General features: G+C 45.0%; 1 pseudogene; it reads right to left on the bottom strand.

Moving 5' to 3' along the window:
- Nucleotides 1-22852: 22852 nt before the first annotated feature.
- Nucleotides 22853-24044, bottom strand: LOC125518119 (annotated as a pseudogene).
- Between the last annotated feature and the right edge of the window lie 3299 nt (nt 24045-27343).

Here is a 27343-nt window from a genome sequence, read left to right as displayed (position 1 = left end):
CGGCCTGGACCGTTGCCCCCTTTTCTACTAGTGTACCCTCTCCTCGTCGCGCGAAAAAAAGCCCATGACCTGCGTTGATCACGCGGCCCATTCAAACGTCGCCCCGCCCCGCCGGTCGCCGCCCTTACCCGCCGATCGCCTCCTTTCCCCGTCGATCCAGCCGTGATCACGCTGCCAATTCCAACGTCTTCCCGTTCGGCCGATCGCCGCCTTCTCCCCGTCTTCACCCGGGATCTGGCCGGCGCGGACAGATCTTGGAGTCGCCCGCCGTACGTGATGTCGCCTCCGTGCAGGTCGTCGCGGTGATGTGGCCTACGTGGACGCCGTCGCCGCCCGCAACTCCGTGATCAACCTCTCCGGGAACGTCCTCGCCGTCCGCAGCCACGCCAGGCCGGCCGAAGTGCACGTGCATGCCATGTAAATAATTATATGCAATCACTTGTTAGATAAGAATTTATCATCTGTATGATCGTAGTACATTTAATTTGATTTAAAATTGATAGATCAATTTTTATTATAATATTGCAGTGTTGGTTGAGAGATCATTTAATGGATAAAGAAACTAGATTTACGGATCTGTTTTTGGACACGAGTGAGTGGGATGGTAGCGATAGTGTTGATTGTACGAATGGTAATGATAGTAAAGATGATGATGATGATGGCAGCGACAATGAATCCTGGTCGTCGTACGATAATTTACCTGAGGAGGATTTTCAAAAGAAGGAGGAGGGTGCTTGTAGTGAAAACGTAAGTGTCGTGTACATTCTTTTCGTCGGATGAAGAACCATGTGGTACTTACATGTGCATATGATTTTGTTTATGTGCAGGAGGATATTGACGTCCAGAACGAGGAAAATCATGGTGTTGAATCTTTCGCGGATAACATAAGCCAGGTTCGGTCCAAAATTTAAGATGTCATTGAATAATAAAAACTTGTTAATGACAACTTACACTTGCTTATGTGGAATATTGTAGGCTAACTTTGATGGTTGGAGTGGTGATGATGGATATGAGCATGAGGATGGAGCTAATATTGACATTGAGGAAGCTGAAATCCAGCAACGTGCGCTGGAGACACAGTTGAAGGTTATGGGTATGACATTTGCATTACAATGGGAGGCCCACATGTTCTATAATAACTACGCCAAAGACCATGGATTCAGTATTAGAAAAGATAAGGTGAAACGAGGAAAAGGACTTTCAACCACTGTTTGGTATAGGCGATACGTTTGCTCGAGGGCAGGAAAATGTCTCAGTAAATTTTTAAACCCGGAGGGCCGTACCCGCAGGCTAAGACCAGAGACTCGTTGCGAGTGTGGCGCACATTTAGTCGTGAAGTTGGACAAAGGACGTGGAGTTTGGTTCGTGACAGCTTTTATGGATGATCACAACCATTTGTTGGCTAGACCAGATGAGGTGGTATTTCTGCGGTCACATCGAGTGATGGGAGATCACCAGATAGCTGAGATCTTGGCGATGGAAGGAGCTGGGATCAGAAAGCATATCATCGTCGACAACTTCATTAGCAGGTATGGCTCGTATGATAAGTGTGGGTTTCTGAGATGAGACGTGTACAACCTATGTTGCCGAGAAAAAATGAAGTTGATTGCGAAGGGTGATGCTAACACGACAATCGGGATTATGAGGAGCAGAAAGGAGAAGGATCCAGAGTTTTTCTTTGAGTACGTGCTCGATAAGGATGGCCGTTCGAAGAGCATGTTCTGGTGCGATGCACAGTCGCGGCGGGACTATCAGTTGTATGGAGATGTGACTGTGTTCGACAGCACGTATAAGATGAACAGATATGGTATGCCGTTCATCCCCTTTGTTGGTGTAAATAATCACCGTTGCACCACAGTTTTTGGTTGTGCCATTGTGTCCGACGAGACCGAAGCGACATACGTGTGGCTGCTCCAGACATTCCTGAAGGCCAATTGTCAGAAATAGCCAAGGTCAATCATCACAGATGGAGACGCTGCAATGATACGAGCTATTCGGTTGGTTTTGGTTGATGTGTTGCACCGTCTCTGCTCATGGCACGTGGAAAAAAACATGCAGAAGCACCTTAATTACAAATCGCTAAATGAGTTCAGGACACTCTTGTACTACTCCACCTCTCCGGCCAACTTTGAGGCGAGATGGCACGCTTTCGTCCGTAAATGGAAGACTGATAAAACAGAAGAGTGGCTGAGTAGGATGTACAGGAAGAGGAGTCTGTGGGCAGCATCATATCTGTCAGATAGTTTTTTCTGGGTATGCGCAGTAATCAGAGGAGTGAAAGTCTTAACTCTTGTCTTCACCTGCATTTGGACGGCGGTATGACTATTGTTGACCTAGTTGTGCATTATGAGAATTGCATAGTTCGACTACGTGAGAACGAGGCGCATGATGACTGTGTTTCAAATCAGTCATTGCCACCATCAGTCACAGAATATAAGGATATTGAGAAGCATGCTGCCGAAGTATTCACTCATTCCAATTTTTATATTCTTCAACAAGATCTGAAGAAGATGGGAGAGCTTGAGATTTTTGAGACGCTAGTGGGAGTTGACTGCCACACCTTCATCGTGACATGGAGAAATAACCGCAAATTTCAGTTCAGCGTGAATTATCGAGCTGAAAACTCTGAGAATACGATAGACTGCAGTTGTGGACGAATGCTTCGGAAAGGATTGCCTTGCAAACACATTCTGTATGTGTTGGTTCATTTGAAAATATCTAAAATACCTAAGTGTTGCATCCTTAAGAGGATGTCGAAAGTTGCGAGAGGTGGGCTGCCTGCACAGCGAAAGAGTGACTTGTTTGGCTGGGGTTGGACAGGGGCAGAGCAGCGTGCTCGCTATAGTCAACTCAGTATAACAGGAGCTGAAGCTTTTCATGTTGCTTCAAATGATCCATTCATCTATGATGAGTTGATGCAGTGTCTGCAGAATATAATAGCGAAGAAAAAGGTCCCTGATAATGATGCTTTTGGTAGTAGAAGCAATGTGCATGAGGAGCCACGTCAGCCGGAACAACATGTTGATGTCATAGGTGATCCCGTGAAAGTTTCCACGAAGGGCGCCCCTAAACAGAGCACGACAGGGCGCGCAAAGAAAGATCCAAATGTTACAAAAAATGGAAGACCAAAATCATTTTCTGAGAAAAAAACCGGTCCTCTTTGTGGCATTTGTAAGAAAGAGGGCCATAGACGGCAAACGTGCCCTGAGAATGAAAAGTAAGTTTTTCATTATTTTAATTATTTTTTGGTTCTCTCTTTACAATTGTCTGATGAGTTGTTTACAATTTGTTATGTAGGAACCGGGCATAAAGATGAAGTATTCATAATCAATTGAAGGCACTGGCAATTTCAATTTATTTGTTTAAGGATAAGAGACATGGCACTTTGAGTTTATTCTTTAAGCCACCTTGTTCGATGAAAGGCACTAGCACTTTCAGTTTATTTGTTTAAGGATAAGAGACATGGCACTTTGAGTTAATTTTTATGCCACCTTGTTCGATGTTATGAGACATGCGATTTTTATTATTATGTGTGAAACATGATATATTTGTATGAATGTGTTACTGCTGTCATGACTTTGTCAACTGATGAACATTTTTAAAATTTAATGTATGTGAAAAAAATATTTGAAAAAAAGGCCCAGCCGTGGCCAGGCGCGCGCACGGACTGTAAACTACAACGCCTTCTGGGAGGCCTTTCGGCCGCCGAGCGGGGAGGCCACGGTGTACAACAGGGCATTCATTAGTGTTCTATAGCGAGCTTGTGAGAAGGCGAAGACGCGGGTATGTAAACCGGTCGGCGCGTCTCTCCGCGGGCGAGGTGGGACTAAACCTATCGGCACAACGCGCCAGCGTCCCCATCCGCACACGAAGAGGATCGGCCCACGCGCCCGACTGCTGGGCCAGCAGACCCGCGCGTGGCGCACGGCGAATGGCGCCAGCCCGCACTAGCTGGACTGCGCGGGCCCGCCACTGCCTCGGCTGTCGACCACCGCATGGGCTGGGATGGAATATTCGTCGGATCTAGCGCTGCTGCTGCCACCAGAATCGACGAGGGAAATTGTGCAGGTTTTATCCACATCGCGCCAACTCAGGACGGCGGGCATATTTTTTAATAAATAAATGACCGCCGCGAGTAGGAACAACAACAGTACATATAATATCGCAGAGGCAAACTGATACATTTTAGGACAGAAAAAATATTACGTGCCCACACGCATTTAAATGTGTAGTGTCACACGAAAGCAATAAATAAAACGTGAAAAATTGTCGAAATCTATCCCAGTGCCATGTCGCATTACAATCGATCAAAGTATCCAACAACGGTAGGGAAACCTTCTACGGGACTAAAACCCTACCGATGCTAATACCTATTCCTTCTCCATGATTTTAACAATTTTCATCTTCACCTTCTCTAATTTGTTCACCTCATAAAAAAAAAATTCCGCGACAATACGTGGCCTTGACTCATTAATCTCTTGCTGGTCAAATTCATGTGTCCAGCGATCTCCGTCCCAGTATTTTATGCACCACATCACAAAAAGTCCACAAGACACTCTGCAATAAACATGTGTGATCAGCTTAGAATATAGCATGTGAAGGAAATATGCCCTAGAGGCAATAATAAAGTTATTATTTTTTTCCTTATATCATGATAAATGTTTATTATTCATGCTAGAATTGTATTAACCGGAAACATAATACATGTGCGAATACATAGACAAACAGAGTGTCACTAGTATGCCTCTACTTGACTAGCTCCTTAATCAAAGATGGTTATGTTTCCTAACCATGAACAAAGAGTTGTTATTTGATTAACGAGGTCACATCATTAGTTGAATGATCTGATTGACATGACCCATTCCATTAGCTTAGCACCCGATCGTTTAGTATGTTGCTATTGCTTTCTTCATGACTTATACATGTTCCTATAACTATGAGATTATGCAACTCCCGTCTGCCGGAGGAACACTTTGGGTGCTACCAAACGTCACAACGTAACTGGGTGATTATAAAGGAGTACTACAGATGTCTCCAAAGGTAGATGTTGGGTTGGCATATTTCGATATTAGGATTTGTCACTCCGATTGTCGGAGAGGTATCTCTGGGCCCTCTCGGTAATGCACATCACATAAGCCTTGCAAGCACTGCAACTAATATGTTAGTTGTGAGATGATGTATTACGGAACGAGTAAAGAGACTTGCCAGTAACGAGATTGAACTAGGTATATGAAGGAAATATGCCCTAGAGGCAATAATAAAGTTATTATTTATTTCCTTATATCATGATAAATGTTTATTATTCATGCTAGAATTGTATTAACTGGAAACATAATACATGTGTGAATACATAGACAAACAGAGTGTCACTAGTATGCCTCTACTTGACTAGCTCATTAAACAAAGATGGTTATGTTTCCTAACCATGAACAAAGAGTTGTTATTTGATTAACGAGGTCACATCATTAGTTGAATGATCTGATTGACATGACCCATTCCATTAGCTTACCACCCGATCGTTTAGTATGTTGCTATTGCTTTCTTCATGACTTATACATGTTCCTATAACTATGAGATTATGCAACTCCCGTCTGCCGGAGGAACACTTTGGGTGCTACCAAACGTCACAACGTAACTGGGTGATTATAAAGGAGTACTACAGGTGTCTCCAAAGGTAGATGTTGGGTTGGCGTATTTCGAGATTAGGATTTGTCACTCCGATTATCGGAGAGGTATCTCTGGGCCCTCTCGGTAATGCACATCACATAAGCCTTGCAAGCACTGCAACTAATATGTTAGTTGTGAGATGATGTATTACGGAACGAGTAAAGAGACTTGCCAGTAACGAGATTGAACTAGGTATAGGATACCGACGATCGAATCTCGGGCAAGTAACATACCGATGACAAAGGGAACAACGTATGTTGTTATGCGGTCTGACCGATAAAGATCTTCGTAGAATATGTAGGAGCCAATATGGGCATCCAGGTCCCGCTATTGGTTATTGACCGGAGACGTATCTCGGTCATGTCTACATTGTTCTCGAACCGTAGGGTCCGCACGCTTAACGTTACGATGACAGTTATTATGAGTTTATGCATTTTGATGTACCGAAGGTTGTTCGGAGTCCCGAATGTGATCACGGACATGACGAGGAGTCTCGAAATGGTCGAGACATAAAGATTGATATATTGGAAGCCTATGTTTGGACATCGGAAGTGTTCCGGGTGAAATCAGGATTTTACCGGAGTACCGGGAGGTTACCGGAACCCCTCGGGAGCCATATGGGCCTTATTGGGCTTTAGTGGAAAGGTGAAAGGGGCTGCCCATGGTGGGCTGTGCGCCTCCCCCCCTCCTCTAGTCCTATTAGGACTAGGAGAGGTGGCCGGCCACCTCTCTCTCTCTTTCCCCCTTGGGAATCCTATTTGGAATAGGATTGGGGGGGGGGGGGAGTCCTACTCCCGGTAGGAGTAGGACTCCTCCTGCGCCTCCATAGGGCTGGCCGCACCCCTCCCCCTTGGCTCCTTTATATACGGAGGCAGGGGGCACCTCTAGACACACAAGTTGATCATTGAGATCGTTCCTTAGCCGTGTGCAGTGCCCCCTGCCACCATATTCCACCTCGATCATATCGTTGTAGTGCTTAGGCGAAGCCCTGCGTCGGTAGAACATCAAGATCGTCACCACGCCGTCGTGCTGACGGAACTTTTCCCCGACGCTTTGCTGGATCGGAGCCTGGGGATCGTCATCGAGCTGTACGTGTGCTAAGAACTCGGAGGTGCCGGAGTAACGGTGCTTGGATCGGCTGGATCGGGAAGAAGACGTACGACTACTTCCTCTACGTCAACGCTTCCGTTGCGATCTACAAGGGTACGTAGATCATACTCTCCACTCGTTGCTATGCATCACCATGATCTTGCGTGTGCGTAGGAAATTTTTTGAAATTACTACGTTCCCCAACAGTGGCATCCAAGCCTGGTTTTATGGTTTGATGTTATTTGCACGAGTAGAACACAAGTGAGTTGTGGACGATATAAGTCATACTGCCTACCAGCATGTCATACTTTGGTTCGGCGGTATTGTTGGACGAGACGACCCGGACCAACATTACGCGTACGCTTACGCGAGACCGGTTCCCACGATGTGCTTTGCACACAGGTGGCTTGCGGGCGACTGTCTCTCCAACTTTAGTTGAACCAAGTATGGCTACGCCCGGTCCTTGCGAAGGTTAAAACGGAGTCTATTTGACAAACTATCGTTGTGGTTTTGATGCGTAGGTGAGATTGGTTCTTGCTTAAGCCCGTAGCAGCCACGTAAAACTTGCAACAACAAAGTAGAGGACGTCTAACTTGTTTTTGCAGGGCATGTTGTGATGTGATATGGTCAAGGCATGATGCTGATTTTATTGTATGAGATGATCATGTTTTGTAACCAAGTTATCGGCAACTGGCAGGAGCCATATGGTTGTCGCTTTATTGTATGCAATGCAATCGCGATGTAATGCTTTACTTTATTACTAAGCGGTAGTGATAGTCGTGGAAGCATAAGATTGGCAAGACGACAACGATGCTACGATGGAGATCAAGGTGTCGCGCCGGTGACGATGGTGATCACAACGGTGCTTCGGAGATGGAGATCACAAGCACAAGATGATGATGGCCATATCATATCACTTATATTGATTGCATGTGATGTTTATCTTTTTATGCATCTTATCTTGCTTTGATTGACGGTAGCATTATAAGATGATCTCTCACTAAATTATCAAGAAGTGTTCTCCCTGAGTATGCACCGTTGCGAAAGTTCTTCGTGCTAAGACACCACATGATGATCGGGTGTGATAGGCTCTACGTTCAAATACAACGGGTGCAAAACAGTTGCACACGCGGAATACTCAGGTTATACTTGACGAGCCAAGCATATACAGATATGGCCTCGGAACACGGAGACCGAAAGGTAAAGAGTGAATCATATAGTAGATATGATCAACATAATGATGTTCACCGATGAAACTACTCCATCTCACGTGATGATCGGACATGGTTTAGTTGATTTGGATCACGTAATCACTTAGAGGATTAGAGGGATGTCTATCTAAGTGGGAGTTCTTAAGTAATATGATTAATTAAACTTAAATTTATCATGAACTTAGTACCTGATAGTATCTTGCTTGTTTATGTTGATTGTAGATAGATGGCTCGTGCTGTTGTTCCGTTGAATTTTAATGCGTTCCTTGAGAAAGCAAAGTTGAAAGATGATGGTAGCAATTACACGGACTGGGTCCGTAACTTGAGGATTATCCTCACTGCTGCATAGAAGAATTACGTCCTGGAAGCACCGCTGGGTGCCAGGCCTGCTGCTGGAGCAACGCCAGATGTTATGAACGTCTGACAGAGCAAAGCTAATGACTACTCGATAGTTCAGTGTGCCATGCTTTACGGCTTAGAATCGGGACTTCAATGACGTTTTGAACGTCATGGAGCATATGAGATGTTCCAGGAGTTGAAGTTAATATTTCAAGCAAATGCCCGGATTGAGAGATATGAAGTCTCCAATAAGTTCTATAGCTGCAAGATGGAGGAGAACAGTTCTGTCAGTGAGCATATACTCAAAATGTCTGGGTATAATAATCACTTGATTCAATTGGGAGTTAATCTTCCGGATGATTGCGTCATTGACAGAATTCTCCAATCACTGCCACCAAGCTACAAGAGCTTCGTGATGAACTATAATATGCAAGGGATGAACAAGACTATTCCCGAGCTCTTCGCAATGCTGAAAGCTGCGGAGGTAGAAATCAAGAAGGAGCATCAAGTGTTGATGGTCAACAAGACCACTAGTTTCAAGAAAAAGGGCAAAGGGAAGAAGAAGGGGAACTTCAAGAAGAACGGCAAGCAAGTTGCTGCTCAAGAGAAGAAACCCAAGTCTGGACCTAAGCCTGAAACTGAGTGCTTCTACTGCAAGCAGACTGGTCACTGGAAGCGGAACTGCCCCAAGTATTTGGCGGATAAGAAGGATGGCAAGGTGAACAAAGGTATATGTGATATACATGTTATTGATGTGTACCTTACTAATGCTCGCAGTAGCACCTGGGTATTTGATACTGGTTCTGTTGCTAATATTTCCAACTCGAAGCAGGGGCTACGGATTAAGCGAAGATTGGCTAAGGACGAGGTGACGATGCGCGCGGGAAACGGTTCCAAAGTCGATGTGATCGCGGTCGGCACGCTACCTCTACATCTACCTTCGGGATTAATATTAGACCTAAATAATTGTTATTTGGTGCCAGCGTTAAGCATGAACATTATATCTGGATCTTGTTTGATGCGAGACGGTTATTCATTTAAATCAGAGAATAATGGTTGTTCTATTTATATGAATAATATCTTTTATGGTCACGCACCCTTGAAGAGTGGTCTATTCTTATTGAATCTCGAGAGTAGTGATACACATATTCATAATGTTGAAGCCAAAAGATGCAGAGTTGATAATGATGGTGCAACTTATTTGTGGCACTGCCGTTTAGGTCATATCGGTGTAAAGCGCATGAAGAAACTCCATGCTGATGGACTTTTGGAACCACTTGATTCTGAATCACTTGGTACTTGCGAAACGTGCCTCATGGGCAAGATGACTAAAACACCGTTCTCCGGTACTATGGAGAGAGCAACAGATTTGTTGGAAATCATACATACAGATGTATGTGGTCCGATGAATATTGAGGCTCGTGGCGGATATCTTTATTTTCTCACCTTCACAGATGATTTAAGCAGATATGGTTATATCTACTTAATGAAACAAAAGTCTGAAACATTTGAAAAGTTCAAAGAATTTCAGAGTGAAGTGGAAAATCATCGTAACAAGAAAATAAAGTTTCTACGATCTGATCGTGGAGGAGAATATTTGAGTTACGAGTTTGGTGTACATTTGAAAAATTGTGGAATAGTTTCGCAACTCACGCCACCCGGAACACCACAGCGTAATGGTGTGTCCGAACGTCGTAATCGTACTTTACTAGATATGGTGCGATCTATGATGTCTCTTACTGATTTACCGCTATCGTTTTGGGGATACGCTCTAGAGACGGCCGCATTCACGTTAAATAGGGCACCATCAAAATCCGTTGAGATGACGCCTTATAAACTGTGGTTTGGCAAGAAACGAAAGTTGTCGTTTCTGAAAGTTTGGGGCTGCGATGCTTATGTGAAAAAGCTTCAACCTGATAAGCTCGAACCCAAATCGGAGAAATGTGTCTTCATAGGATATCCAAAGGAAACTATTGGATACATCTTCTATCACAGATCCGAAGGCAAGACTTTTGTTGCTAAGTTCGGAAACTTTCTGGAGAAGGAGTTTCTCTCGAAAGAAGTGAGTGGGAGGAAAGTAGAACTTGACGAGGTAACTGTACCTACTCCTTTATTGGAAAGTAGTACATCACAGAAAACTGTTTCTGCGACACCTACACCAATAAGTGAGGAAGCTAATGATGATGATCATGAAACTTTAGATCAAGATACTACTGAACCTCGTAGATCAACCAGAGTGAGATCCGCACCAGAGTGGTACGGTAATCCTGTTCTGGAGGTCATGCTACTAGATCATGATGAACCTACGAACTATGAAGAAGCGATGGTGAGCCCAGATTCCGCAAAATGGCTTGAAGCCATGAAATATGAGATGGGATCCATGTATGAGAACAAAGTATGGACTTTGGTTGACTTGCCCGATGATCGGCAAGCAATTGAGAATAAATGGATCTTCAAGAAGAAGACTGACGCTGATGGTAATATTACTGTCTACAAAGCTCGACTTGTCGCAAAAGGTTTTCGACAAGTTCAAGGGGTTGACTACGATGAGACCTTCTCACCCGTAGCGATGCTTAAGTCTGTCAGAATCATGTTAGCAATTGCCGCATTTTATAATTATGAAATTTGGCAGATGAATGTCAAAACTGCATTCCTGAATGGATTTCTGGAAGAAGAGTTGTATATGATGCAACCAGAAGGTTTTGTTGATCCAAAGGGAGCTAACAAAGTGTGCAAGCTCCAGCGATCCATTTATGGACTGGTGCAAGCCTCTCGGAGTTGGAATAAACGCGTTGATAGTGTGATCAAAGCATTTGGTTTTATACAGACTTTTGGAGAAGCCTGTATTTACAAGAAAGTGAGTGGGAGCTCTGTAGCATTTCTGATATTATATGTGGATGACATATTACTAATTGGAAATGATATAGAATTTCTGGATAGCATAAAGGGATACTTGAATAAGAGTTTTTCAATGAAAGACCTCGGTGAAGCTGCTTACATATTAGGCATAAAGATCTATAGAGATAGATCAAGACGCTTAATTGGACTTTCACAAAGCACATACCTTGACAAGATTTTGAAGAAGTTCAAAATGGATCAAGCAAAGAAAGGGTTCTTGCCTGTGTTACAAGGTGTGAAGTTGAGTCAGACTCAATGCCCGACCACTGCAGAAGATAGAGAGAAAATGAAAGATGTTCCCTATGCTTCAGCCATAGGCTCTATCATGTATGCAATGCTGTGTACCAGACCTGATGTGTGCCTTGCTATAAGTTTAGCAGGGAGGTACCAAAGTAATCCAGGAGTGGATCACTGGAAAACGGTCAAGAACATCCTGAAATACCTGAAAAGGACTAAGGATATGTTTCTCGTATATGAAGGTGACAAAGAGCTCACCGTAAGAGGTTACGTTGATGCAAGCTTTGACACTGATCTGAACGATTCTAAATCGCAAACCGGATACGTGTTTACTTTAAACGGTGGAGCTGTCAGTTGGTGCAGTTCTAAACAAAGCGTCGTAGCGGGATCTACATGTGAAGCGGAGTACATAGCTGCTTCGGAAGCAGCAAATGAAAGAGTCTGGATGATGGAGTTCATATCCGATCTAGGTGTCATACCTAGTGCATCGGGTCCAATGAAAATCTTTTGTGACAATACTGGTGCAATTGCCTTGGCAAAGGAATCCAGATTTCACAAAAGGACCAAGCACATCAAGAGACGCTTCAATTCCATCCGGGATCTAGTCCAGGTGGGAGACATAGAGATTTGCAAGATACATACGGATCTGAATGTTGCAGACCCGTTGACTAAGCCTCTTCCACGAGCAAAACATGATCAGCACCAAGACTCCATGGGTGTAAGAATCATCACTGTGTAATCTAGATTATTGACTCTAGTGCAAGTGGGAGACTGAAGGAAATATGCCCTAGAGGCAATAATAAAGTTTTCCTTATATCATGATAAATGGTTTATTTATTCATTGCCTAGAATTGTATTAACCGGGAAACATAATACAATGTGCGAATACATAAGACAAACAGAGTGTCACTAGGTATGCCCTCTACTTGACTAGCTCCTTAATCAAAGATGGTTATGTTTCCTAACCATGAAACAAAGAGTTGTTATTTGATTAACGAGGTCACATCATTAGTGAATTACATGACCCATTCCATTAGCTTAGCACCCGATCGTTTAGTATGTTGCTATTGCTTTCTTCATGACTTATACATGTTCCTATAACTATGAGATTATGCAACTCCCGTCTGCCGGAGGAACACTTTGGGTGCTACCAAACGTCACAACGTAACTGGGTGATTATAAAGGAGTAGTACAGGTGTCTCCAAAGGTAGATGTTGGGTTGGCGTATTTCGAGATTAGGATTTGTCACTCCGATTGTCGGAGAGGTATCTCTGGGCCCTCTCGGTAATGCACATCACATAAGCCTTGCAAGCACTGCAACTAATATGTTAGTTATGAGATGATGTATTACGGAACGAGTAAAGAGACTTGCCAGTAACGAGATTGAACTAGGTATAGGATACCGACGATCGAATCTCGGGCAAGTAACATACCGATGACAAAGGGAACAACGTATGTTGTTATGCGGTCTGACCGATAAAAATCTTCGTAGAATATGTAGGAGCCAATATGGGCATCCAGGTCCCGCTATTGGTTATTGACCGGAGACGTATCTCGGTCATGTATACATTGTTCTCGAACCGTAGGGTCCGCACGCTTAACGTTACGATGACAGTTATTATGAGTTTATGCATTTTGATGTACCAAAGGTTGTTCGGAGTCCCGGATGTGATCACGGACATGACGAGGAGTCTCGAAATGGTCGAGACATAAAGATTGATATATTGGAAGCCTATGTTTGGACATCGGAAGTGTTCCGGATGAAATCGGGATTTTACCGGAGTACCGGGAGGTTACCGGAACCCCCCGGGAGCCATATGGGCCTTATTGGGCTTTAGTGGAAAGGTGAAAGGGGCTGCCCATGGTGGGCTGTGCGCTTCCCCCCCTCCCCTAGTCCTATTAGGACTAGGAGAGGTGGCCGGCCACCTCTCTCTCTTTCCCCCTTGGGAATCCTACTCCTACCGGGAGTAGGACTCCTCCTGCGCCTCCATAGGGCTGGCCGCACCCCTCCCCCTTGGCTCCTTTATATACGGAGGCAGGGGGCACCTCTAGACACACAAGTTGATCATTGAGATCGTTCCTTAGCCGTGTGCGGTGCCCCCTGCCACCATATTCCACCTCGATCATATCGTTGTAGTGCTTAGGCGAAGCCCTGCGTCAGTAGAACATCAAGATCGTCACCACGCCGTCGTGCTGACGGAACTCTTCCCCGACGCTTTGCTGGATCAGAGCCTGGGGATCGTCATCGAGCTGTACGTGTGCTAAGAACTCGGAGGTGCCGGAGTAACGGTGCTTGGATCGGTTGGATCGGGAAGAAGACGTACGACTACTTCCTCTAAGTTGTGTCAACGCTTCCATTGCGATCTACAAGGGTACGTAGATCATACTCTCCACTCGTTGCTATGCATCACCATGATCTTACGTGTGCGTAGGAATTTTTTTGAAATTACTACGTTCCCCAACAGCATGCACTTCCTTGTACTCATTTAACTTACCCACCATTTTGTCTCGGCATTTTATACTCATTAATTGGCCACGATGAGACATCTGGAATTTTTTGATTCAAGAGTTGAGTTGGCCTCCATAATATCCTTAGAAATTTCAGTTCTTTGAAACAAATTAACAAACCAGAATTTAATGTATGACTCAATATTTTTCTGAATGCGAGTGTGAAAATTATAGCATACCAGGGTGGCAATCATATGGCGAATTCTTTGGCTAATTGCGCCTTTAGAATTTGAGTCAAGAACTTGAAACTCCTCCGTGACGGTGTGCATCACTATGGTTATCCAATGATTATCATTAACGTGTATAGGAAAATACGCCTACATAGTAACCAAATGATATTAGTGCAATTAAATAGTAATGACTAACAAAAATAAATAAATATGAAAGCAATACCTTGTCCCGTCTGAAATATTCATCCATTACTCTTGCGAGGACTTTTGCTTTCTTTGTAACATGTTCTGAATCTAAATCATTAACTGACTTGGTCTTTCCCCTAGCCCTACTCAACATAAATTTGGGGAACCACGTTGTTGATATGTAATGATCAGAGAAATCACGGTGTTGTAGGTGTTTACAATATGCATTGATTATCTGCATACATAAACAAAAAATTTCTATCAACTTGTGAAGTACAAATGAGAGTTTTGTTAAAACCAAACTCATACTTACAGCGCCATTCAACCATTTAAAAGTCAGGACATCGTGAAGCATAGCTGGCGTGCATATGTCCCCATCTGGTGGCGGCATATCGACCACGGTTCGGTGTGCATGCTTCTTTGTCGATGCGAGAGTCTCAACAAAAACTCTGGCTGCCTCTATGTGATCCGGAGTCATATTAAGGGAACTTGCTAGAATTGAATGTGGTGACGATGCAAACAGATCTAAAACAATTCAGCTACGGTCATTAAAAATAATAAAAAATTTACATAACGCGTGAATGAATTATAAAGTAGTACTTGACTTACTTTTTTTAACACGTTTCTTGTGGGTAATGAGAATGTCGTAGGGGGATTGACAATATTTCGACGGATTTCGTTTGCATTTACCTTCATTGTCCTGACTGCCTTCACCATTACCTATGTTGCTCTTTGTCGGGAAACTCTCAAACGTGTCTTCGGACTTTGTTGGTGACAAACCACCCATAGACTCACCAGAAATATCAGCATTCTGCGGGGTTCGGGACATAGACGGAAAGTCTTTTGTACGTACAGTTGATGCCGAAGATGGAGAGTTTCCATTATCGTCTATAATGAAAGGATCAGTAGCCTCACCTTTACCCGGTGTCTTCGCCGGAGCACCCGTGTCATCAACGGGCACGGAGGTATCATTGAAACCCGTGAAAGATGTTAGTTTCTTTACGTCGGTAGGTGAATCAATATCTGGCCAATATTTTGATAACTTGTACCGGCCATTCTCCATCGCAACTCCTTCACCTACATTATCAAATTCGTCATTGGTGTCCCTCTTATTGGGTTTGTACAGCACACCTTCCATGTTCAACCTTTCCATTACCATCTACAAACACAAATGAAACACGATAAGTACTTAAACAACTAAAACATGTTCAATACAACTTCTAAATTACCTGTGGACATCTTTCGGGTATATTTAGAACCTCCTTGTGAAGCAGCTTTATGTATGTCATCACACGGTCCATACTATAAGTCGTGTTCGATGAAATCACGGACGTGCTTGGCTTTCTACTCCTGCCACCACCTTTCCGTTTAGGTTTCTTCATTTCTTCATCTGGGACAGTCCCTTCACGTGCTACCTTAGCACGTCTGTACTCTTCGCTAACGCAGTTTTCAATCTGTACAACAAACAAAAAAATAAATTAAATAACAAATATACTTAATTACTATGTGCAACCAATAAGGACTATACTTATTGACTTACATTGCCGGTGCCACGCCCGTGCATGTTGTCATAGTCGTCTCGCTTTTTCCCTTCCGTTTCTGGCCAGTTAAGCATTAGTGGGTATTCACGAGACAAAGGATCAAATGTATCCACACCAATTGGCTCAACTTTTTCCCAGTATATATACTGCATGATAGTAAACACAACTAGTCAGACACATAGATCACATAAAAATTATATGTACATACAACTATTACGAAATGACTTGTACCTGAAGAAGAGCCAAGTTCCCGATAGGCCACTTGAATTTTTCAAGATCTTCGACCGATTTTTTAATAGCATCCATGCACACCCCCAACGTGAAATCGTTCCAATTGTATGACTTGATAGCGTTCACGTCCTCCACCATTTTGTAATAACGATAAGGAACAAACTTGGTGGATTGTGGTGCTAATACTGTACCCATAAGAACCAGTACGGCCCTTCTCACAAAATCATCATCATATGACTGAGTATCAACAATATTTTTTATCAACTCATCGATGAGGATTAGGCCTGTTCTTTTTTCTAGAAACCGATTCAGAACAAATTTTTGGCTATCATGCTACTGACATCATCACCCTCGTTACGTAGCCCGAATATGTCATAAACAACTTCATTAAGCACACTGATGCCGTCAGTATTTGGCCGAATAATAAATCGCTTTCTAGTACTGTCATACGTTGTAATCATAAATTCCAATAAATGTTTCCTCATTTTCACTGAAGGAATTCTCAACATACAGTCCAAATTTGTGCCATGTAGCATCATGCGCTGTCTGGGTGTGAATTTTCCCACCAATTCGCACCACTTCTCAACCGAGCAGTACACATCTCCCAATTCTTGCATTCTAAATAAGATGACAGCTATCTAACTAGTTACGAGATTCAAAAATGATTACATATGGTTTAATACCATACATTCCGGCGTCTCGACGTGCACCGGCAGCCCCCGTTGGCTAACCCCACCCGGTGTGGGTTAGTCGTGGTAGCCGCGCGCCCTCTGCCCACACCAGCGCGCTGGCCGACGGCCCGTCCTAGGGTTTAGGGTGCCGGCGACTTTGCCGAGACGGCACGACCGGGCCTGAGATCCAAGTCGCGCGCGCAAATGCCGGATTGTATGGCCGCCGTCAGGCCGGCAGGGACGGGTGAGGACGGCCACGGCGGTGCGACCGTCCGATCGGGGACGGGCGAGGACGTGCATGGAGGCGGCGGGGCTAGGCGGTCCTGGGGCGAGGTAATGGCGGCGTGGTTTCCATGCCATGCACGCACGTACGGCATCATAGACGTGGTCACACCATAGTGGGCCACTTGGCCCGTCCCGTAAAAGTACCGCCGGCTGGCCCATGATGCATTTATTAAAAACATGCATTGTACTTTAATACCACATCGCTAAGCCGGCGCGCCGTTGACTCCTTTATATAATTTTCTTTCGGTCAATGCACAAACATCTCAGTTTGTGGGACTCTATTTGGAGGATATGTAGGATCGATGTGAGTCTTCACCTGCTCAGAGCTTGTGAAGGTTCACATGGATCATGCATATTCTTCAAAAAGAGAGCCATTATCTCCGATGTTTTTTTAACTCAGAAAATATTAATGCTTTTTTAATGCAACCATTCAAATTTTTTGCACATGCACTCATCGCCAGGTCCATCATGCGTGCAAGTTTTCATAATTTTCCGGCACCGTATGAATTTCCTATGGTTTTCTCCGTGAAACGCACCGAAAACACTGACCGGGCGTGACGCAACGTGCGTTTGGTGTCCGAATTCGTTCAAATATTGCGTGGGGCCCTAAGATGGGCATGCCCACTGCCTCCCAAAATTGGGTGACGTTTCGTGCATGCCACCTCGTACCACCAATGCAACCGGCACTGATCGGATATGAACGATGTCAGCCCCGTACTGCGTTCTCTTTTCTGACTCAACCGGTGGACCCCAAACTTTTTGCACACGCACTCATCGCCAGGTCCATCATGCGTGCAAGTTTTCATATTTTTCCGGCACCGTATGAATTTCCTATGGTTTTCTCCGTGAAACGCACCGAAAACACTTACCGGGCGTGACGCAACGTGCGTTTGGTGTCTGAATTCGTTCAAATCTTGCGTGGGGCCCTAAGATGGGCATGCCCACTGCCTCCCAAAATTGGGTGACGTTTCGTGCATGCCACCTCGTACCACCAATGCAACCGGTCGCCAGGTCCATCATGCGTGCAAGTTTTCATATTTTTCCGACACCGTATGAATTTCCTATGGTTTTCTACGTGAAACACACCGAAAACACTGACTGGGCGTGACGCAACGTGCGTTTGGTGTCCGAATTCGTTCAAATCTTGCGTGGGGCCCTAAGATGGGCATGCCCACTGCCTCCCAAAATTGGGTGACGTTTCGTGCATGCCACCTCGTACCACCAATGCAACCGGTCGCCAGGTCCATCATGCGTGCAAGTTTTCATATTTTTCCGACACCGTATGAATTTCCTATGGTTTTCTACGTGAAACACACCGAAAACACTGACTGGGCGTGACGCAACGTGCGTTTGGTGTCCGAATTCGTTCAAATCTTGCGTGGGGCCCTAAGATGGGCATGCCCACTGCCTCCCAAAATTGGGTGACGTTTCGTGCATGCCACCTCGTACCACCAATGCAACCGGCACTGATCGGATATGAACGATGTCAGCCCCGTATTGCGTTCTCTTTTCTGACTCAGCCGGTGGACCCCAAACTTTTTGCACACGCACTCATCGCCGGGTCCATCATGCGTGCAAGTTATCATAATTTTCCGGCACCGTATGAATTTCCTATAGTTTTCTCCATCAAACGCACCGATAACACTGACCGGGCGTGACGCAACGTGCGTTTGGTGTCCGAATTCGTTCAAATCTTGCGTGGGGCCCTAAGATGGGCATGCCCACTGCCTCCCAAAATTGGGTGACGTTTCGTGCATGCCACCTCGTACCACCAATGCAACCGGCACTGATCGGATATGAACGCACTACTAGGAAAAGGCCTACTAATGGCGCACCAGTTTTGCCTACTAATGGCGCATCACTGGTGCGCCATTACTAGCACGCCACTAGTAATTTTTACTAATGGCGCACCACTGGTGCGCCATTAGTATCTGGTATACTAATGGCGCACCACTGGTGCGCCATTAGTATAGGCCACTGGTGCGCCATTAGTATAGGCCACGGTGTGCCATTAGTATTTTTGAATTTTGAAGGCGGGAAAATAGTAGTGGCGCACCGTCTAACCCCCATCGTGCGCCATTGCTATTTTTGAATTTTGAATTTGGATCTGGATCGTGATTTTTTTGCCCATTTTTTGCTAGTTTTTTTTGCTCGTTTTTTGGCACGATATTATTTCAAATTTTGTTCCTGTTTTTGGATCTTGTACGTTCTTTTGCCGTATTATTTTGCCGGAGAGGAGTTCGCCGGAGAGGAGGAGGAGGAGGTCACCGGAGAGGCGCTCGCCTACATCGCCGGAGAGGAGGAGGAGGTCGCCGGAGAGGAGTTCACCGAAGCATCGGAGAGGAGGAAGGAGAAACCATGAGGGAATGGGAGGAGAGGAGGGAGGAGGAGCTCACCGGAGAGGAGGGAGGAGAAACCGTGAGGGGAGGGGAGGGGAGGAGAGGAGGGAGGAGGAGGTTCCCGGAGAGGAGGAGGTCGCCAGAGAGGAGGAGGAGGTCGCCGGAGAGGAGGAGGAGGTCGTCGGAGAGGAGGAGGAGGAGGTCGCCGGAGAGGAGAAGGAGGTCGCCGGAGAGGAGAAGGAGGTCGCCGGAGAGGAGGAGGAGGAGGTCGCCGGAGAGGAGGAGGGTAGTATGGTGGAGGAGAGAAGGGAAGATGGAGTGGAGGAGAGGAGGAGATGGAGTGGAGGAGAGGAGAGGAGGAGATGGAGTGGAGGAGAGGTGGAGTGGAGGAGGTGCGCCCAGCCATATATACGACATAGTAATGGCGCACCGTGGGCAGGTGCGCCATTACTAACTTTTTTTTATTTTTTTGATTTATTTTGAATTTTGAAGGCGGGAAGATACTAATGGCGCACCGTGGGCAGGTGCGCCATTACTAACTTTTTTTTATTTTGTTGACCTATTTTGAATTTTGAAGGCGGGAAGATACTAATGGCGCACCATGGGCAAGTGTGCCATTAGTATTTTTTTTATTTTGTTGACTTATTTTGAATTTTGAAGGCGGGAAGATACTAATGGCGCACCATGGGCAGGTGCGCCATTAGTAAGTTTGAATTTTTTTGCCTCTCCAGATCTTAAAAGCCCCGTATCTTTTTTTCTGTTAGGTTTTTGAGGATTTTGAAAATGTTTAACGGGGTTCCCCCAGTTAAATTCGGATGTAACTTTTCGAGTAGATGATTTTTCATATAAAAAACTTTTTCATCCGAGTTCGTACGCAAAAGTTATGCCCATTTTTACAAATTCTCGAGAGATTTTGCAAAAAAGTCGAAAATTCATGTTTGTAAATTTTGCTAACAACTAGACCACATATCACATGGGAATCTTATTTTCTTTTATTTTTTTTGACATTTCTATCATTTTCTTTTATTTTTTTTGAAACTGAAAAGGCGGTCCACCGGGGGGTGCATTCGGGCGAATGTTTGGGCCAAGTTACTAATGGCGCACCGTGGAATGGTGCGCCATTAGTAGTTTTGAAAAAATTTAATTTTTTTTACTAATGGCGCACCGTGATATGTGGTGCGCCATTAGTATTTGCACACTAATGGCGCACCAACACATGGTGCGCCATTAGTATATAGTAATGGCGCATCACATGTCTGGTGCGCCATTAGTGTCAATTCCATCTATAGCCCTTTTCCTAGTAGTGACGATGTCAGCCCCATACTGCGTTCTCTTTTCTGACTCAGCCGGTGAACCCTAAACTTATATTTTACTCCTTCCGTCTCATAATATAAGAACGTTTTTTACATTAGTGTAATGTAAAAAACGCTCTTATATTATAGGACGAAGGGAGTAGATTAGAGGGAGTACCTTTTTGGAGCATTGCAGGGTGGTTATTGGCCCTGATACTTAAACTATGTTTCTGACCACCAGAGTTAGGCGCAGCTCCCTTTTGCCCTTCCAATAATGGCCACAGATAGATGTAAGTAGTTTTTTTTCTACTAATTTCTTACTAATGCACTTATGTATTTCCTACTTGGAACAAATTAACAATTGGAAGTTATAATGAGCAAATGATGCATCGAGATATGTATTTACCTTAATCTGATGATTTATGTATTTACTATTTTCATGACAACATCAGCCAACACATTAAGTGTACATGAGTTTTTTTTTTTTTGCTAGGAAGGCGTACATGAGTTGAAGCATAACTATTTATTTACTTACCTGGGTAAATCCGAGACATGATGGTGATACAACATATGCTTGGACTTCTAGAAGTAAACATTAATACATGAATTATGTATGGTCTCCCATAAAGCTAGAGAAACAAATCTGCAGTGTTCAAGAATTGCTTGAACTGCTTGATAATCTGATCTAGAGTAATTTTTCTTTTCATGTTATCATATTGTGGGACCCGATATTGTGCATGTCAAATAAATTTCAGAACCCCACCTGTCCAAGTGTCATAACCATCTATGCTTCCTGTACTGATATAGCAAATCAGATAGCACAACTGAAAAAAATTCAGAAGAACAAATCAATGAACATGCATCAGTGGGGGTTGCAAACAATATGAAAATTTGTTATCCTGTGAATATAATTAAAGAAAGGATGACAAAAACAATCAGCAAATCATAGGATAACCTCTGGGAAAAGTTGCAAGATAGTACAGTATAGGTTTACGATTGGATCCATGGAGGAATCAAGAACAACCTGACACGAATTAGGTGCCACAATGGAGGTACCAACTGGGATCGACAGCACGGCAAGGTCAATTTGAGAGATATAAACAGGGATCGATGTAAGCGATTCGTTACCTGCTCGTCGGCAAGAGCTACATCGATTGATAAGGTGGATGCGCTGTAGATGGCACCATAATTTCGATCATGGAACGCATACAGAACGACCTAGAGGCGTCGCGCCATGAAGCCCTTTACTGGTGGTCGGGAGCTTCGGGTCGACTCCTCTTAATTCACCCTGTCCAAGACGCTGGTGGTAAAGGGACGGCGGGGCTTCAACTTCGTCGCTCCAACAAATTGATTTTCTTTGGGCGAACTTGGTAACTAAGGAAATCCTCTCGAGCGCCCGATAACTGACATGAAGAGTACGAACAGATTCATTTGCTTCAAAGGGAGGATAACTCAAGACTCAATCCGTTCCTCTATGTTTAGTGGAGAAGATGAAAAGGACTTAACGTAGTAGCGGAAGAGAATAGTGGAAAATAATCGTTGGGTATTAATTGGGAAGAAGACGTCGGGGTGGAGCACTGCAGCCAAAGAACAGCTGATACGCCATCAGAGTAAAACTAAACGATTTAAGAAAAATAATGCTGACATGGCCCATTCGGTGCATGCATGAGGTGGGTAAAGTATGGCTGATGTGGCTCATTGCTGATGTGGATAGTGTGCATGTCAAGAGAAATACAGTAGTGGGGATAAACTATTTAGGTATTATAGATTATAGATACTGAATGGATAAGCTCAATTAGACATTGCACCAGTAACCAGTCTGATTTTACTACACTACCAGGTTCACAATCTGCAATAGGATTTGTGATAACCATAATAACTGATTGTTATGGAATGGAAAACCAATTACATTAAAATTTAGCCACATGAAACTATAATACATGTCCAGAACAACAGCCAGTGCTAGGTACATAAGAACATGGGTAACAATGTTCTTTAGAAATGAAATTATGCTAAATTTGTAGGTTTACCAGGCATTGCTCTGAACTGGAAATCAACCAAACAGGAGTGCAAGCACCAGCAAATTGGGCAGCATGATTCAAGCAGATTCAGAGGTACACAAACAAGTACTTCAGCCGACATAAGATCCAATTTTTGGAGGAAGCACACGGGTGGTTTAAAGGTTACACTACTGCCCATCCACACCTGCTAATGACTCTGAAAACATAGGAACATATGATAGAAACCGCTGCCGTTGTCTATTGTTTATCTCAACAGTAAGGATACAACCAACTTCCTGATGTTGCATATTGTACGCTGCCAAGGTATCACCTCCCCATGAAACCAGGAAAATGGTGTCGCAATCTGGATGAATCCCAGCCACATTGTACCACTTCCTAGTCATGCTCGTAAGCTTATCGATGCTGGAGGTATTCTTCGGGACCAATTCTTTAGTGTGACAATCCTTGAGGCACCAGAGTTCAATCTTATGAAAGGAAGAAGCTGTAGCAAAGTGTAAGCACCCCTGAGATGATCGAAACATGCCAACTCTTGAACTGTATGGCATGCGGATAATCTTCCACACTTTCACTTCCATGTCCACCCCCACCAGCACATTCTCTCCGTTGATGCCTTTATGGATGCCATTCAGGTACATCATACCGCCGACAAATACACATCTACTAAGGAAGAACAACGCCACTTTCTCCACCATCCCACTATCCCTGCGAGTGCAGGCTCCTGTCCGTAGAGGAGATGTTCACTGTTGTGATGTAAGATCCCCGAAAGGTCTGCTAGAAGTGAAGAACGTAGAAATGAGATGAGACCGCGGGATCAAAAGCCAGACCTGCAATACAGCTAAATCTGTTTTCCGCCGACTGCGGTGAAGGGGGCAGCTCCACCCACCTCCCGGTCGTGAGATTGCACACGACAAAACGGAAGTTGTCCTCTGACCAATTCCAAGCGACAATCTTCTTGTTGCTGCCACGTTAGAGAAGGAGGCCATTGCAGGCATCCACCGGGGCCATGTCCTTGAACTTGTTAGGCTGCAGGTAAGGGAGGGCAGGGTCGAACTGGGTTGCGCCATCTCCGGAGACGCTGGCGAAGTGGTGGCGATTCCCACTATTGTCGTTGGTCATGTAGAGGAAGCCGACAATGGTCTGAGGAAGCTTTTTGCGGTCGGCAGGGTCTACTATGAGGTTGCGCCATGACATAGAGACACACTTGAAGCGGTGGACGGACCTGACAGGGAGGCGGGAGAGGATCTCTAGGATGATGTCGCCGGCGAACACGCCGGCCGCCTCCACCGTCGCCTCTGGATGGTCGTCCAGCCTCGGCTTGGTGTTCCTATCGAAGAACTCACACTTCTCTGCCTCCTTCATGGAGCTCGGCTTGGTGTTCATCTTGAAGATCTCCCCCTTCGCCGCATCCAGGGAGCGGAAGAGGAAGGGCTAGGCAGGGGACACGCTCAGGTCAGATCTGCAAATGGAGAGAGGAAATCATGGATCTGGCTAAGGAAAATCAAGCCAGTGGTGGTGCTCCTGCTGTGGAGAGTGGGAAAAGTACCTTTGTTGGTTTCCGGCGGCGTCGGGCGCCGGCGGCTAATGGGGATGCGACCGACGGCGCTTCCCTTCTCGGAGGACAGTGGGGAATAACAGCACGGATCTTGGACCTTTTTTTTCTATACTAGACTAGAGGAAGAGGAAATGGGGATGCTTGGATTGGATAGAGTCATACATATACAAACATAAAAGTGGTATGTTTGTGAAGGATTCACAACTTTCAGAATTTACCTTTTTTCGAACATGATTCTTCCTTTCAAGGCAAATAAAGAAAGGAAAACTTTCACTTAGACCGACCGATTTCTGGCTAGCGCAAACTTCCCAGTGAGCTGTCCGATCAAGATTGATCGTGCGGTGCTGGCGTCTCTCACGTGTCTGTCGGGACCGTGTCGTTGGCTCGACCACATCGCAACCATGCGGTGCCTGACCCTCTCCTAGAGCAAAGCAGAGGCGTCAGATCCAGCTGATGCAAGAGGCAATGCGGCGGTGAGCATCTAGAACAGCATAGCCATGGCAACAACGGGAAGTGGAGGCGCGCATGGCGGCGATTGAGAGCATCGACTCAGGCACCGCGCTCAGGTATTTTCACACCTGCCCCAAAATAGAGCTGAAATGCTAGGTTTTGGTACGAAATTAGGGGTATGCATGCGGGGGTTCAATGAGAGACGCTCTTGACGCGCGCGCGTGGGGGGGGGGGGGGGGGGGGGGGGGGGGGGGGGTGAGGATTTCGGCGCGACGATTGTAGTGCGAGGATAGGGATGATTAGGCCGGAGGTGGGTGCTGCATGCATAGATTATGTGTGTGGTGGATTTGCTTCGACTCAGATCAGAACAACTCAGCAATCCACTACGACAGGGGCGTGTGATATGTGGTTTCACAGGAGCAGAATATTGTGTTCATTTTCAGCGCAGCAACAAGAATGTTGTTCTCCACAGTGGGAGTGGTGCTTCATTTGCAGCAGACTAGTGTTTTTTTGTTCATTTTCAGAGCAGCAGAAGGAATGTTGTTCTCCATACTGGGATTGGTGCTTCATTGCAGCACAGAGTAGGCCGGCCGGCAGACAGACATGTGATCTTTATCAGAAAAAATAAATGACAGACTTGTGATGTCATTCAGTTATGCTGATGGAATGACAAGATACCTGAACTTGCGAATAGGATTAGCGAACCACCACAGTTTGCATCCGAACCTCAGTTGGCGCAGCCACCACGGAGGGGCCGGCAGAGGCGCAGCCACCACAGTTGGCATCGGAACCCCCGGAGCAGGCATCTTCCCCTTTAATAACACATCCTCAACGGTATATCTTTGAGCTGGTGCAAAATATTTCATATAGCTATCGAGATACCCCCATAGTTACCTCTACTGGGTGGGTCTCTTTGCCATGAACCAAATCAGTAAGGCAGCTGAAGATGGGGAGACAAGGTTAAAAGAAGAAAATCAGCAGAGGGAGCCAAGGTACAGAACAGATCCAGCTAACAAAACTACACCTGAAAAAAACCTGAAGAAGATGGTTTTTTTTAGCCCTCTTCCTAGCCACTCTTCAGAAGTCTGATGCGAGCACATGATTCCATGATACACTGGGTCAATAAGGAGTGGACGCGGCTCTCCGTTGAGCCAGAGCACAAGGGGCATGCAGGTGGTGCCGTTATCAGGCCAACCACGCTGGTTGAAGATTGTCAGCACCAAATATGAACCACTAAAACGTTGCACTTTGCATGTTTTAGTAGCATAAACCTGCCACCGGTCCACCATTTACATGCTACACTCGTTCCGCCAAATATGCTGCCTGCATCCACCAAAACCCTCTGCTAGTGAATTTCTTAGATGATCAGGTTTACAGTGCAAAATACAATACAGGGGAGGCAAATTTGGCTACACTGTCTAGAGACAATTAAGTACTCCCACCATCCCAAAATAAGTGTCCCAGCTTTATTTAGACGACGTAAACATGTCAGGCAGATTCCTTACTTCTCCTTTGTTTTTGCGGAGAGATTCCTTACTCCTCCTGAAGACATCTCTTCAGGTTTAACCGTCCCCAAGTATCTGGAAGTTTGCTGCATAGTCCAAAAAGTTTTTTTTTTCAGAGAACACATGACCTTCTTCTGTCGTAATAATATTTCTCAAGCCGGCCGCGTGGTACCTGGAGTGTGCGATGCTCTTCACATCCACCTGAAAAGAGGTGTCCTACTGCTTGCCTGCCTTGTTACACGAGTAGGAAAAAACCAAAACCACTATGCCAAGATTATTTACGATACTAGCTGGGATTCAATCCTCTTCTCATATAGCTCTTTTTGGAGCCCTCTTCCTTGCCTGTAGCCGCCAGTCTTCAGAAGCCTGATGGGACAGGCAAGTCAGCTGCTGTTAATGCACGCACATGATTCCACGATACACTGGGTCAATTGGCAGTGGACGCAGCTGTCAGGCCAACCACACTCATTGAAGATTGTGAGCGCTAAATACGAACCACTAAAAAGTTGCACTTTGCATGTTTTAGTAGCATCAACTTGGCACCTGTTCACCATTTCCATGCTACATTCGTTCGGCCAAATATGCCGTTTGCATCCACAAAAATCCTCTGCTAGTGAATTTCTGAGATGATCAGGCGTACACTGCACATAAAACTGTCTAGAGACAACTAAATAACAATGAACATAAGAAAACTCCCAGCTCAGCTTTATTTAGACCACATAAACATGTCAGGCAGATTCCTTACTTCTCCTTTTTTCTGCGGAGAGATTCCGCACTTCTCCTGAAGACATATCTTGAGGTTAACCGTGCGGAAGTCTCTGGAAGTCTGCTGCATAGTCGAAAATAAATAAATTCAGCGAACAAACGATCTTCTCTTGTCATAATAATATTTCTCAAGGTGGTTGGGTGGTACCTAGAGTGTGAGATGCTCTTCCCAGGCACCTGAAAAGAGGTGTCCGTTGCCTGCCTGCCTTGTTGTCGCCTGCAACAAAATTGACATATATGATAAGTAGTGTTCCCAGCTTCCATTCATGTTGTTAAATATTTGCTGCCATTTCACGTATGGAGGATTCCACTTCGGATCCAAGGATCCGAGGAAACTACACAGGTAGGAAAAAACCAAAACCACTATGCCAAAATTATGTATGACA

Source organism: Triticum urartu, chromosome 7 (assembly GCF_003073215.2).
Source record: "Triticum urartu cultivar G1812 chromosome 7, Tu2.1, whole genome shotgun sequence".
Lineage (NCBI taxonomy): Eukaryota > Viridiplantae > Streptophyta > Magnoliopsida > Poales > Poaceae > Triticum > Triticum urartu.
The sequence above is the reverse complement of the archived record's forward strand: the minus strand, read 5'-3'. Positions and strand labels throughout refer to the sequence as shown.